The sequence below is a fragment of the Xylocopa sonorina genome, chromosome 2 (genome assembly GCF_050948175.1).
Source record: "Xylocopa sonorina isolate GNS202 chromosome 2, iyXylSono1_principal, whole genome shotgun sequence".
In the NCBI taxonomy this organism is placed as follows: Eukaryota; Metazoa; Arthropoda; class Insecta; order Hymenoptera; family Apidae; genus Xylocopa; species Xylocopa sonorina.
This window is the reverse complement of record NC_135194.1, coordinates 13,821,298-13,835,117: the sequence shown is the minus strand read 5'-3', so window position 1 is coordinate 13,835,117 and position 13,820 is coordinate 13,821,298. Positions and strand designations below refer to the sequence as shown.

At 48.1% G+C, this 13,820-nt stretch overlaps 1 protein-coding gene and 1 pseudogene across 2 annotated transcripts in view; both read left to right on the top strand.

The window, feature by feature from the left end:
- Nucleotides 1-13,820, top strand: part of Mulk (acylglycerol kinase-like protein Mulk) — a 95,600-nt gene that overhangs the window by 71,746 nt on the left and 10,034 nt on the right. The gene's annotated exons all lie outside the window — the stretch shown is intronic.
- Nucleotides 9,581-10,770, top strand: LOC143433310 (mitochondrial pyruvate carrier 1 pseudogene; annotated as a pseudogene). The gene is made up of 3 exons (XR_013103108.1): nt 9,581-9,639; nt 10,102-10,202; nt 10,580-10,770. The product of XR_013103108.1 is annotated as a mitochondrial pyruvate carrier 1 pseudogene (transcript).

Here is a 13,820-nt window from a genome sequence, read left to right as displayed (position 1 = left end):
CGTCTGAAAGGAATTAGAAGACAAACAATTGTAATTTGACCGAGTAACAAACAGATTGCCCGCTAAATGTGGTCCTAATTGAGCCCTATCGGGGGATCCGCAGAGGCTGAAAGGCGAACCAGTTGTCTCCAACCTGAGGGAGCGAAAAAACAGTGACCGCCCCGCCGTGCATCCGGGGAGTCTTTCTCTATGGGCGATTCACGGAAGGATGGAAGAAATTTGAAGGCAGAATCAAGAGGGAGGGGGTCGAGCGTGGAGGTTGACGGCTTTTCAGGTTCGCTAGAAATGCCTCCAACGTCCAGGCGTATAAACTGGCCGGGCTAATTTAGACCGACTGTTCCGTGAAATTACGGGGGCTCACGAGTAATGAGAGGGTGGACGAGAGCCAGGGTATCCGCAACCCTTGGACAGTGGCCGGCTAATCACGACCGCTCGTTAGCGAATTGAATGCGCCTCGAATCGTATCCGATCGAATCACTGCGACGGCTGAAAAGTCAAAGAGCCTGTTTTCTGCCTTTAAAAAAGGACCACGCTGCCAAATCCCCTGAAAAATTTCACACGTCTCCGTACCATTGGACGCATGGGCATTCACGGACGTGCGAGGAGGGCGTGAAACGTCTTTTCTGTCGTTTAACTCGCGGTGGCTGCAACACACGACTACGCGGCGGTACGGCTTCAGAAAATCGTCCTTTGACGCTTTTAACGTTTTTGCGCCAGAAGAGGATAAAACGGTTTTCTAATCGATTTATAGCGTTGGAAGCATCTGAGGGTGCTTTCGAGGGGTAGAAATTTGTCTAAGAAATGGAGGAACGTGTTTAATAGCCGACGACAGTCCGCTTCGACGAACGAATCGCGAACAGACGATTGCAGGGGACTTAATGGACACCCTATATTTGCTCATTAACGGACCCTCTATCGCGAATCCGGAGCACTTCCACAAACTCTCCACGACGGAGGAACGACCGTAGAAGCAGGACGCACAAAGGGACTGTGCGCCACCGTGGAAGAAATCGGAGGACGAAGGAAGCAGGAAGAAAGGAAGAAGGAAGAGGGACGGGGATCCCTCATTAGGAGTTTTGCGAGAGGAAAAGCGATACGCTGCGTCGAGACGCAACTTACGCTTCTAGAGACGTTTGAAGAAATAGCCAAGAAAATGCACTTCCAGATAAAAATCTCCCAGACTCTCTTAATGCACGTTCGCTTCCTGTAATAAAATTGGATAATACAAGTTCTCGCGTAGATTTCAATTCTCGATATTTCTTCACCGTTCCTTTTTATCATAATTATCCGCATTTACCATAATTTCGACGATAAAACTGTTGCTACGGAATATTGCTTTCTTGCCTCTGGCACTGTCAAAACACAATGTAAAAACGGCAGGTTCGCGAAACGGGAAGTCGAGTTCGATTTCCTGAAAGAACAATCGGTTCCCAGGCGGTTGTCATTCATATCGTAACGCTTGGCGAAAAACGTTCCCGCGCGTGTCCCGTAAAAAGTGCGAAAATTTGCTCCCAGTCGATCTCGGTTCTCGGAACGTATTAGCGTGACCGGTTCACGGTGAAACGTCTACGATTAAATACGAGTCCCGGCAGCCTCGCTTCTTCGTAACAGCCAGCGAAGAAAATCGTTCTGGTTTCTCCCCTTTTTTTTTCACTTTTTTCTCCTTTTTTCACTTCTTTCTATCCGTCCCCCCTCTCGAGACCATGGCCGCGACGAGCATTAGCCACGATTAATATACAAGTCGTGATTCCCACCGAGATACTTAGAGGGCACATTAGATTTCATATCCACGCGCGACGATTAAATCTCCACGCAAGCGCCGAGAACGTGAACCTCGACATTGTTCCCCTTCGTGGAATTATTATCACCGGTGGTAATATCGTTTTTAGCCAATTCGCGGCCGGATCGGATCGCTCGTTAAGAGGCTGATCGAAGAACGACGGGACTTCGCATTTCTCCTCGTACGATCGGTGGAATCCCGACGTGTTATACGCGTTGATCGTTTTCGCTGACCAAGGGTGGGCAGAAGCATTCAAATTTCGTTGAGCATCGCTTTTGTCAGGACCACAAACCACCCACGGAAATCGTCATAATTCTCCACAGAAAGCACACAGCTGTACATTTAACTTTCCAAACTAACATAGTTTCCATAGTATCCTAATTCATAAATTACCATTCTTCGGGTTCTCCAATGTTCTCCAACCGCTTGCCTCACGAGTTACGGTAAAAAAGCATTAACGCTCTTAACGAGTAAATCGAAACGCTCGGCATCCGTGGACACCTGTAAAACTCGTTCGACTTCAACGAGGACTTTTTTTTCTCCCCCTCCTTCTATTTTTTTTTTTTTTAACTACCGAATAAACGTACGGAGAGTGAATTCCACCGATTGCGACGCATAGTTCGCCAGCAGAACGAACGATTGTTCGGCTCGATCGGCGTTCTAACCGGTGCTTACAAGGAGAACGGTCCGAGACGGAGCGTACGAAGGAGCGAGAGGGGTAGGAAATTTTTCAGGCGCGGGATTTATCTCCTTTCTCATCATTAAATTCACTGTATTTTACGTAACGTGGGAATCGACGGAACACAGGGAACAATGCCGCGGTACCAAGTGTTGCGCTGGTACTGGAATCGATCGGTGAATTATTCATCCGCGTGAACGGTTCGTCACCGCGCGCGCTCTCCATTAATTACCGATGCTCAGCAAGCGAAAGAACTCCGTTTATGTAAGGCTGGCTGGAAAAATGTCTGGTGGTAATAATGGAGTTACGTCGCGCGAAACACAGGCTAATCTGGCTCGTCCATCGCGAGGCATTCCTCCGGTAACGAAGAAGGTTTACACTTGTCATCGTTTCCCATTTCGTGCGTGCTCGTTTGTTCTTCCTACTAATTACATGGAATCGTGCATCTCAAGGATGAAGCTTTATAGCGAGATCCTATTGTGGCGAGCGTTGCGAACGGAATTCTTTCAAATCGTTTAAACTATTGCTAAACGAACACGATCGAATGCAACAGAAGAAAATCCGAAAATAATTAGCCGGAATACGATTCATGACCCTGCAAGAACCGTATAATCGCAATGAAAATGTAACATACCGATAGAATCAGAGGACGAATCGGTTCGAGGCGTGCCAGGAATCCGAAGCGCACTCATTAAGGATCCGGAATTCCTCGATCGCATTTGCGTCGCGATTATCGAGCGCGAGGCGTACGTGAAATTCTCTGCAGCTATTAAAATCCGTCTCGATCCAGCTTGGTTGATCGTCGTGCGACCACGAGGAACGGCTACGCGTCGATCGGCTAGAGAAGAAACCGAAAGTTCGCGATCCGACTTCTTCACGACGGATTCCACGCTGGATCGCTCGTTTTCTTTGCTCAGTCTCGATCGTAGCCATGAATATTCATGTTGTACTCGACTTATGCAGAACGTTCGCTCGTCAACTGGGCCTGGAAGGGGTGCAGGCCGGTCAGAGGAACGGAGACGACCGAACGGTCTCTCGTCTTTCTTCCCTGATCGCGGGAGTTTCTTGCACCACGATCGATTCCCCGTATTCCCCGCCGACCCTCGCGCGACAGCTACCAGCGCACGTTCCTACGGGGTCTTTAATTAACAAGGAATCAATCAATGGCGGTCTTCATGGAATTCCGAAGAAAAGCCGAGCCAACGAGCCAGGGACGAGCGCGGAGGAAGAGCCGGACGATCGTGATCCGCTCGTGGGAGGAGGAAAAGCGTGTTGAGTCTTCTGAGACGTTCGTGAAATGAACATTTTTAAGGAAACAGTGGTCAACATGTACGAGCAATTGTTTTTGACGATCTTCGTTCTAACGTAACGATTCCTCTATTCCCAAAAAGATCCACGGACAAATAGATTATCCAGCTCTCGAAATTAGTGGATTCTAGCTGACCTAACCGAGCGAAGGGGTGCGGACAGGTAGACACGGGATCAGATTCGTCGTTCCATCCAGTCGATCGGCTCGCTGAATTTCGAGGAGCCACAGTAGGAACCAATAAAAATGCCCGACATTCCCCGTAGCTCGTCTGGAGCCCAGCACGCGCGCCAGGACCATCTCCACGCTTCTCTACACTTTTCCATCCCCCTGTTCGGACCGCGTGTGTACCACCGGGCCAAGAAGCTGTCCCCGTCCGAAAAGCGCCGTCTGTATCCTCCGCTTGTACTTTCTCCGAGCCCATCAAAGACTAACCAAATATTTATCGAGGTCCTCGTCGGACCCTCCGACGGAGGGGATGGCGTGTCCCTCGTTTTAAACGCAACCGCGTGTGCGCACCCTCCTCGTCGCGTGTAAAAAGGGATTCCTTTGTATCGAACCTACTGGACTATCGCGAGCAGAGATCTACCGGTGACGCCACCCTAGATTCTTTAATTTCTGTAATTGCGCGGGGGTTGAAGAATCTTGGAGATCTTGGATAGAAAAGAGCGTAAGGGGGAGGTTTTCTTGTTTCTTGTATGCTTTCATTCTGGTTTCGTTAGGTTGGGGGAGCGAGGCGATACTTTTTGAGACCACCGTGCATCAGTCGTAGACACAGAGTCAGTTTCTTGTTTCGCCGCGAGGAATCGATTTTTATCACGGAGAAATATAATCAACGTTTTAACGTAATCGTCGAAATAGGATCGTTTCGTCTCGTCTTACCAATCCAAGGGTCCTCATTATCCTTATAGCGCAGGGAGACATAAAGGCGAGCAGAGGGATAAAGATAGAAAAAGATAGGAAGCGGGGTGGCGATGTTCCACTGCGAGCACCAAGGAATTCCGGAGTCAAATTACCCTCTCTTCTACTCGATGCTGCCCTTACGCCCCGACTATATTGGATTCTTAAACGGTGACATTTTGGACAAAAGTGGTCGAACAGAATGCGCTATGAAACTCTTCTTCGTTCCAGGGTTTCGTCTATCCCTGCCAAATTGGCCACCTTATCGTCTTAATCATTTGGATTCGAGTTATTATTGACAATTTGTTCCGTAGATATTTTCTCGTGAAAGAAACAAAGAGGATCGCTGAGCAGTACGGCGTATTGTTAAGTCTAGGAACGTTTCGAAATAGCCTGGACGAGAAAGAAAACAGCGCGGGTCTATTCGCGATACGCGTTCAGTCCAATATTCATCCATCGACGCGGACGCAAAAGTCGGCCGCAATCCCGTAAAAATACAAGGTTTTACCTCGGAGGTATATCAGCCCTGCAGTTCTACCCATTGATGCTACCGACAGCGTACAATAACATCTCTCTCCTTCCGCTTTTGTATTTTGTAAGTCAATTCGAAACATGAATCGTATAATAATTCAACGAAGCTAAGGAAAACACCCCGGATATTATTCGTCCTACCCAGGCCACCCCCTTAAACCGGACTCCATATTTATCGAGATAGAGCACGATTTTGAGCAAGATGCTTCTCTATATGATTTAAAATATTATCGATACGGTGGCTATCTTAGGGTTGAAAAATTACGTTCACCACCACCGTGTGGCTGTTTGCGTAGAATTATATCGGGTGAGAACGGAATAATGTATGTAGTCTGCGATGGAGCCGGGGCTGCTTGCAATTCCGATGAGAAAACTGAGTGCTAGGTGAAGCTTGCGCGTATCTCGACGGATTTCTGTCTTCTCGCCTCTCATACATATTGTGATTACTTCTAAAGGAGGGTGGGATAGATGAAGATGGAGAACGGTCTTGTCAATGGGAAAAGAAAGCGCAATTTTCCTCGTCTACGTACGTCATCGCTAAATCACAAACATACGAAATGAAATTAATACTATTACAGTAATTTCTATCCAACCATTCGATAATAAATGTGCACATACAAAAAATACTTTGAAAATTTCAGATCATCTGCGCTACTACTACTACTTTTAATCCAACTAATTCCTAAAAGTAGCCAGTGATCGATCGGGTAACGATAAAGAATCGTTCAACGTATGAACCAAGAAACGATCTTATCGCTGTTTCCATTTCCGTTTCGCTATCGACTTCTCTATTCGATCCACGCGAACTTCCCTCCCAGACATTCTGCAACGCGAATTTCCCCCGATTCCGTCGTCGCGACGACTGGCCGATGCTAAATAGCAGAAACATAATTTCGTGAGTGCAGGGGAATTGCTTTATCGCGCGGAATAATGGCCCCGTATTCACGGCCGGCTCTCTCATAACTCTCCTCCTTTCCATTGCACTTTTCGGGGATTGCACGTGGCGTCGATTCATCGACGATCATATTCCGAGCCACGTTTTGCATCGCTGTTTCGCAAAAAATATCTCGAACCGTTAACTGTTAATCGGTGTAGAAAATCCCAACGACTCTATAACGTATGCCTCGAGAAATATCGCAAGATTGCGACGTCGAATAAATGATACACTTCATCCGTTTCACCTGCGTGAAACAAGAACGAGGCCCAAGAGAAATTGTTAAAAGGAATTTTCCTGACTCTAAGTGATGTTGATGTACGAGCTTGAACAGATCTTGCAATAACGTCGGGTCCTCTTTACGCTCCTATGAAAGGGTATCGAGATCAACACCCTCTCACCCTCGCCTCTTCGTTCACTTCGAGGGTTGCTCGATTATTTCAACTCCAACTAAAAAGGAACCGACAATTTGCATATTTACGATTGATCAGCGATTAACGTACCAGGTCCAATCATCACGGACCAATTAGGAGCAATTATGCACCGCGTGGCGGGGAATATTTTACCAGGGTAATTACGTCCCGTAATAAAGTCTCATCGGGCGGACAGCAATCTGCGAAACGATCTGGTCCACGAGCTGGATCGACTTGGTAGGGCCGCAGAACGTAATTAAAAGCATTGTCAGAGTACAAAAGCCAGGAGGGGTACGAGCGGCGTCGTGAGACGACGAAAGAGACAAGAAGCCAGGAGGTGTGCACACGAGGAGACACGATGGACGCTCTCGGCTCTCGTACCGGCCAGGCCGATTCGTAATTACAAAGTGCGATCTAAATCAATCTTGATTACACACGGGGGACGCTTCGTCGCCAATTTACGTAATAATACAAAAGGCCAGCAGATTGCATGTTATTCCGGAACGATTGCACTTAATCGTCCAATAATTAGAAACGGATCGACGAAACGGATTAAATTGTATCCTCGACTAGTTCGATAGTTTATTGGAATGTTTATTAAATTTCCTTCTTTACGAAAGGTTCTCTGGTACGTCTGATTGCCAACGAGCATTGCGCGCTTCGCGATTATCCCCATTAGAACACCCCTCGAAAAATAGAAAGAGACGCGCAGAAGTCATCATATGCTGGCAATTATACGAGCACGTTCCCCTCGAATTCCGGGGACGCGATTGATCCCAGTACGCGAGGACGAGGAGCGTCGATTGAATTCAACCGAAACGGGCAATTAAAAACCGTGCCGCTGGAATCCGCTCTGGATTCCGCGCGGGAAAAGACCAAGAGGGGGCAAAGAAGTTGACGGGCGACGAAACGGGCGACGAAACGGGCGAAAGAGGAGAGACAGACGCTTCCGCGGTTGACACGCGCGGATCCGTGGCTGCCTGGTTCCCGTCCAGGCTACGCGTCAGGGCGAAACGACTTGTCCGCTGCGAGGGGAGCAATTACTTCGGGAGCGAGTGCATAAATAAGGAGAAAGGGAAACGGGCGAACAATGGCGGGCACAATGCCTCGCCGGGTGCTGACTGATTTGCATCGACTCCGCGATGAGACGCGGTGATTCCGGCTGCGGCCGATGGTCTTCTGCGAAGGACATCCGCTGCTTCTTGCTATTCTCATTTCACGCTGCACATTATCAACTGCAACTCGTAGCAATCTTCCTGTTATATTCCTGTTTCTGGAATTTCTTTTACATTCCTACGGCTACAATAAGCATTGTGGAGGGTTGTCTGAGTTTATTCGAAGTCACATAGCAAGACTTTTTACCCGCGGAAGGGGGAGAGGAAACGTGTGTCAAGGGGTGGCTGTGGCTGTCGGCGGCTGTTCCGGAGAAAGGAGGAGCCAGAGGGGAAGGGGGGATTGGCAAATACGTAGGACGCATTCAGATCAGTCTCCGAAGGAGAACGAGGGGAGGTATAGAAAAGGTTTTCGGGACGCGTCAGCAAGAAACATCAAAGTCCGTGCCATTTCCTCCGGTCGAATACAAATGAAACAGTGTACGTACTGGCGACTGTATCGTTTGCTCGTCGATACGTAGCCATTTGCGAGAGATTCACTCGTCTAACGGAGAGAAACAACGAAAAGAAAGGAGTAACGGAAACTAGCTTGACACGAAACACTGGCAAAATAAATATCGATGCGTAGCGATTAGGGAGGGACGCGTGTGAACGTCGCGATCGTGGAGATCGCGAAATACACCGACCATAATACGCGAGACGGAAAATAGCGGCAATACTCTTGAGTGGCCGGAATGGTGGCCTGGGGGACCAACGGGAATAAGGATTTGCTCCAAGGGGAAATACTCATGCGAGTGGCACATGCGGGAATGCATATGCAGGGAGCAGTGAGCGCAGGTGCGTCCATTTCTGGCGCTCCCAGGGCTCTTCCCGGAAAATCTTAAATCCCTCTTACCATTCTTATACAGAGATAATCCTTCGCGTGACGTTCGTTTAAAATAATCTTTCACTGTCGTGAAAACGTGTAGAAGAATTAAAAGAATTATCAAGGCTGATCGTTTCGTATCAACGCGGGTAATTAGTAAATTCCATTCCAGAATGAATCTCGGTTGAACGAGCATGTAACGTGGAATTCTTCGAATCGTATAGCGATTCAATCGCAGTGAAATTATCGTACTTTGTTTTAACATAACTTTGAATGGTTCTCTGGATCTCTTGGAATATTCTTTACGATCGCACGATCTTCATGGAACAAAGATTCCCCTGTTTTCTCTTCTTTTTTAAACGTCTTCATAGAGATAGGTACCAGAATGGTAACGACACGCCACTGGGACTAACCGTATAGTCCGCCCCTTGCGCAGATCAATAATACCATTCCTAGTCTCGGCGCATGTGCGACATCCCCCTATAAGCGAGCCGGTTTCCACCCCCAGATGAACTACTCTCCGAACGCCTTGCACCCCTCCATGCAACATTCATAACGCCATCAATATTATACGCGCGAAATAATAACCTGTGCATTTATTATGAGGAGGGTGGGTGCCGGTTTTTGCTCGAGAATTTCGTAAAAAAAGAAAGGAGAACAGAGATACACCCGACGAGGGATGATAAATTATGCGTGTAAACTGTTATGCAAATCAATTGGTCGAGGGTGAGAAATTGGTGATAGTGATGGATTGCTTTTGAAGGAGAATCTTCGACGGAAAAGCGACGTTGACACGGAATTAATTATTTCGAGACGTCTGTCGAACGATACAGGGATTGATCGATTCGATTTCTTCGCTGTAACAGATACACGTACTCGTCACGCGAAGTACGCAATGGATATTATAACAATCGTTCGAGCAAAATGCACGATCGATTCGATTCGGAACACGCTCGCGTCAAGATTAAAGGTTACAGTACCATTTTTCGAAAGATCTCGCGCCGCTCGAAATATTTCGCAGTAGCAACGATACAAGGAGGATACATCGTGAGGGGAGGAAATGGCAAATCGATCGACGAAAGGGCTGTTCAACAAGAAGAGCAGGGATTATTTTATGAGGTAATCGTCGCGATCGAGCCGCTTTCAACGGCCGCACGATCGACGAGGAGCGTAATCCCGCGATATCGCCGTCCGAATACGATGTTTGCATTGCTCGCGGACGAAATAGACAAAAGCGTGAGACAGGGAGGAAGGACCAGTCACGTCGTAAAATCTTTATTACCAAATACGCCAAACGTCCCCAGGAAAAAAACGATCCTCTCTCGCTTATGTAATCTCGGATCCTTCAATTTTCTCATACATGTCCCATTTTCTCTTTCTTCCTATACTTTCTTTTTTTTTTTCTTTACGATCAGTGAGAAATACGAGGTAGCTACGTCGTTTTCATCACTCGCCTGCCCAATACGAACGTTGCACGCACGGCTTCTCAAATCTAATTCGTATCACGGAAAGGAATAATTTATATGGAAAGCGAACTACTTCCTTTCTTCCATTTTTTTTTTTCCTCCTTTTCCTTTTCAGCACGCACTTCTGGGGACCAGCGTTCAACTGGATGATACCCGTAGCAGCCATAGCCGACACGCAAAAGCATCCGAGAATCATTAGCGGCAAAATGACTTTGGGTGAGTTTCGCAGCGCGGACGCGCTTCGTCGTTGGGCCTTTCGGGGAATTCGAGTTTCGCCGGTCATAATAATCACGTATCGCGGCTACCACGACCACGGCATTGGACAGGGAACGGGGACAACGCGAGGATAAAGGGTGTAGCGGGACAAGAGGCAGAGAAACGACTCCATAAAATAATTGCCGCTCGAACGCACCGGAGTCGCCGTTTATTTCTTAATGAACCTCCTCGGAGCATGCGGTCGAGGGGACACTGCCTTTTAGGAAGAACGGCGGTGCTAGGAAACTTGGAAATTTAACCACTTTGTCTGTAAAAGAATGGAATTTTCCTGTTTCATTTTCCTTTTTGTTTTTGATGCCTTCCGTTTTTATTTCCAGCGCTGGCTCTGTACTCGATGGTGTTCATGAGGTTCGCAATGAGGGTGAAGCCGCGGAATTTGTTGCTGTTCGCGTGCCACTTCGTCAATACCTGCGCACAGATCACACAGGGTTGCAGGTTCATTGACTACCACTATATCACGCAACGAGATGCAGACGACCAAGAGGCGTCCACTGACAAACCAAAGTGACATGAAACATTGTAGAAATAATTCTTAGTCTAACTTTAACTATCGGCTAATAAAAGCCTCCATTACTAGTCTTTGAAACTTCCGAATCAGCCCACCCCGTGACATTTTTTCTCAACTTCATGAAAATGTAAAGCAATTCCACGCGATTGACCAGCCGATGCTCGACATTTTCCCTGGTACTTTACCGTGTTTTTTTTCCTTTTTCTCTGGTCCCCATAGCGAATCGAAAAGGGCACTAAGTTTATTCGTGGTGGCCCCAATTCGATGGACGAATGTATAAGGAGAGCAATAATTTCCTAGGGGTCGGCCATCTCTCCCTCTCGCTCTCGTTTCTTTTCCCGCGCCTCCAGCAGACCCACTCGATCGAGGCTAGGGTCATTTTATGGGATCTGGCACGGATCAGAGGCACGAATCTATTCCGGTTTTTCCGAACGCTAAGCCACGCTATACCTCCGTCCCGTTTCTGTTCTTTGCATTCGCTCTGGCCAAAGGAAGGGACGCAAGGTCCGCCCTCGCACGTTCCTGAATAAATATATATGGGCTGATTAGCCCTGCTTGGCTTCGATCATGCACCTCCTCCCTTTATCGGCTTCCTTTGCATCCGGGAGGGTAGACCGGTGACGTCACCGATGGTAACTACATAGTTTCCTCCAGCAACGCGTTCCAAGGCCGATTTTCACTTTTCGCGCGTGATTCCGTCAATTTTCAAGGACAATCGCAGGCCCAACGTTGGAACGGCGAGGAGGAAGATCGCAGAGGCGGGACAAGGTCCGCGGGATGAGTCCTTCGGGACTGATTTCACAAACAAATGCCGACGATTGAATGCTGGCATGTCGCAAGATGGATCGCTCTCTTTGAATCACAGATTACCCGCCGCCTTCCTTCCACCGCGTCCTGCGGCCGCCGTTTCCAACTGCCCTCTTCCTCCGTGTGGCTCGTCCTTCCTTTTCTTGCCCCACCTCTCTTTCGAGGCGCCTCTCCACCTCCGCGCTTAACGGACGAACAGAAACGTAGAGAAAGAGGGAGAGAGAGAGAGAGAGAAAGAGAAAGGCACCTTTCGAACTGGCTGCACCGGCAATTTGCCACATGCCTACGTAGCCTGCCTCTCTCTTTCCTCCGCCGCAGGAGGGAAGCCACCGCGTCAACGACAGCACGAATCCGCCGCGAAACCTCGCCGATCTATCCAAGATCGGACGCGATCGCGATAACCGGTGACGTTCAGGCATTAATCAGAGTAACCGCGGATAAAATCCCCGCCTGACACTGATACTATCTCGAACTAGCTCTCGAGAGTCAAATTTACTCGGAACCTATGTCGCTTGGCAATCTTTTAGTATAACCGCGACGTTTTCCACTGGTCAATCGCACTGGTAAGCGAACGATCGAGTGGAAGACAGAAACCGTACGCGCGATTCGACGAAGCGTGCCGAGGAGAAGAATAAAAATTAAAAGAAATTTCCCGCCGGAAGGCAGGGGTGGAGGAACGGGTCGGCCAGCAGCAGGAAGGATGAAATGAACTGTAAAGCGGAATGCACAGACTGTAAAGCTCGTCCCCGCAGAAATCCATGAACTGACGAGGGGAGGGAGAGAGAGAAAAATTTCTGGCTAAAAAAGGACGACGAGGGGTGAGGTGGTAGCTCACCCTCTGGTTCCCCGCGACTTTTCCTCGGTCGATGATCTTTAAATTAAGTGCACCGGCTTATGACGCTCGTGTAAAGTCTTTCGGGGTGGATTTTCGCGACCTACCAAACTGGCGGGGGAAGCGGGAGAGAAAGGTTCTTGAAACGCGTGGCGAATGCGGCCTGACGAGCAACCCCCTCGACGAAATGAATCAAACGCACCCTCGCGATGCAGGACATACATTAGGCTGACACGCATGGCACGGGCCATTCCGAATGCTGACTATCCTCTGAGAAAAAGAAAAATAAGGATACGTTTAGTTGGAGGTGGAAAAAGGGAAGGAAACCCCGGGAAAATGTCTGGTCCCGGCTGGGAATGAGATGAGGCAACCCCCCGAGGCTGTCACGAATTTCAAATATCATAGATATGTAAGAAAAACGACAAGAAGAGAGTGTGACTGTTAAAAAAGTAATGGCTGGCGATGCACAGATGGAATATTCCTGGTGGATTCATAAAAAAAAAGAGTACTCGAGCCACCCCTAAAAGACAACAGGAAACCGAAGCGCAAGCTCGCGCCATAAGGCCGTGAAAGCGTTTAATGTTAAAAAATCATACGGGTGTCTATATATATATTCGAATTCCCAAATTCAGTCTGCGAAACTCGATCTAAGAGTTCAGAGACCGACTTACTCGCGTTACGATCGAAATTTTAAGTTTAGGAATATTTCTCGGCGGAAAGGAGAAAGAAACGTGAGCGTTCGCCAATAGAACGCACGAAAGCGCAAAAGGTTAAGGGATTCCAGCTGGTCGGGGAAGTTCGTCGCGATGTTTTCGTTCAGAGGGTGCGCCATCGTAGATGGCAACATAATCCTCGATAGAAGACCGTGACACATGGGAACATGGGGGACATCTTATCGTCATATTACACACGCGCGATGGTTCTCAACTTAGATTGCATGTTGAATAACAGAAAGTTCAACTTGTGCAACAAAATTATCAAAATAAGATGCATTAGATTAGAGAGTTCCCAAAGAGGGAAATTGAAAATGTCTAGTCCTCGATTTAATGTGAGAACGAAACTTCTCCCAACGTCCCCGAACGAATGACAGCATTTTCAACGTTAGAGAACTTACCGTCAAGTTTCTTCGATCGCGAAATCGAGATTCTATTACTCTAAAAGTGCACAGCGGCTAGTAAACAAGCTCGCAAGGGGAAGAGCCGCGTGGTGAATCCCGTGGATCACGCGTACACGACCGGAAGACAGGATGGACACGCACACTCACGCTTGGACGGGACGATTTCAGTGACCGGAGGATGGTTTATGAGCCGTAACCTTTCTATCGGACCACCTACCACCCACCAGGCTAGAGCAGCATCCTTTGCACAGAAAACGTGACTTCATCCCCCTCTAAACTCGATCCAATATATTA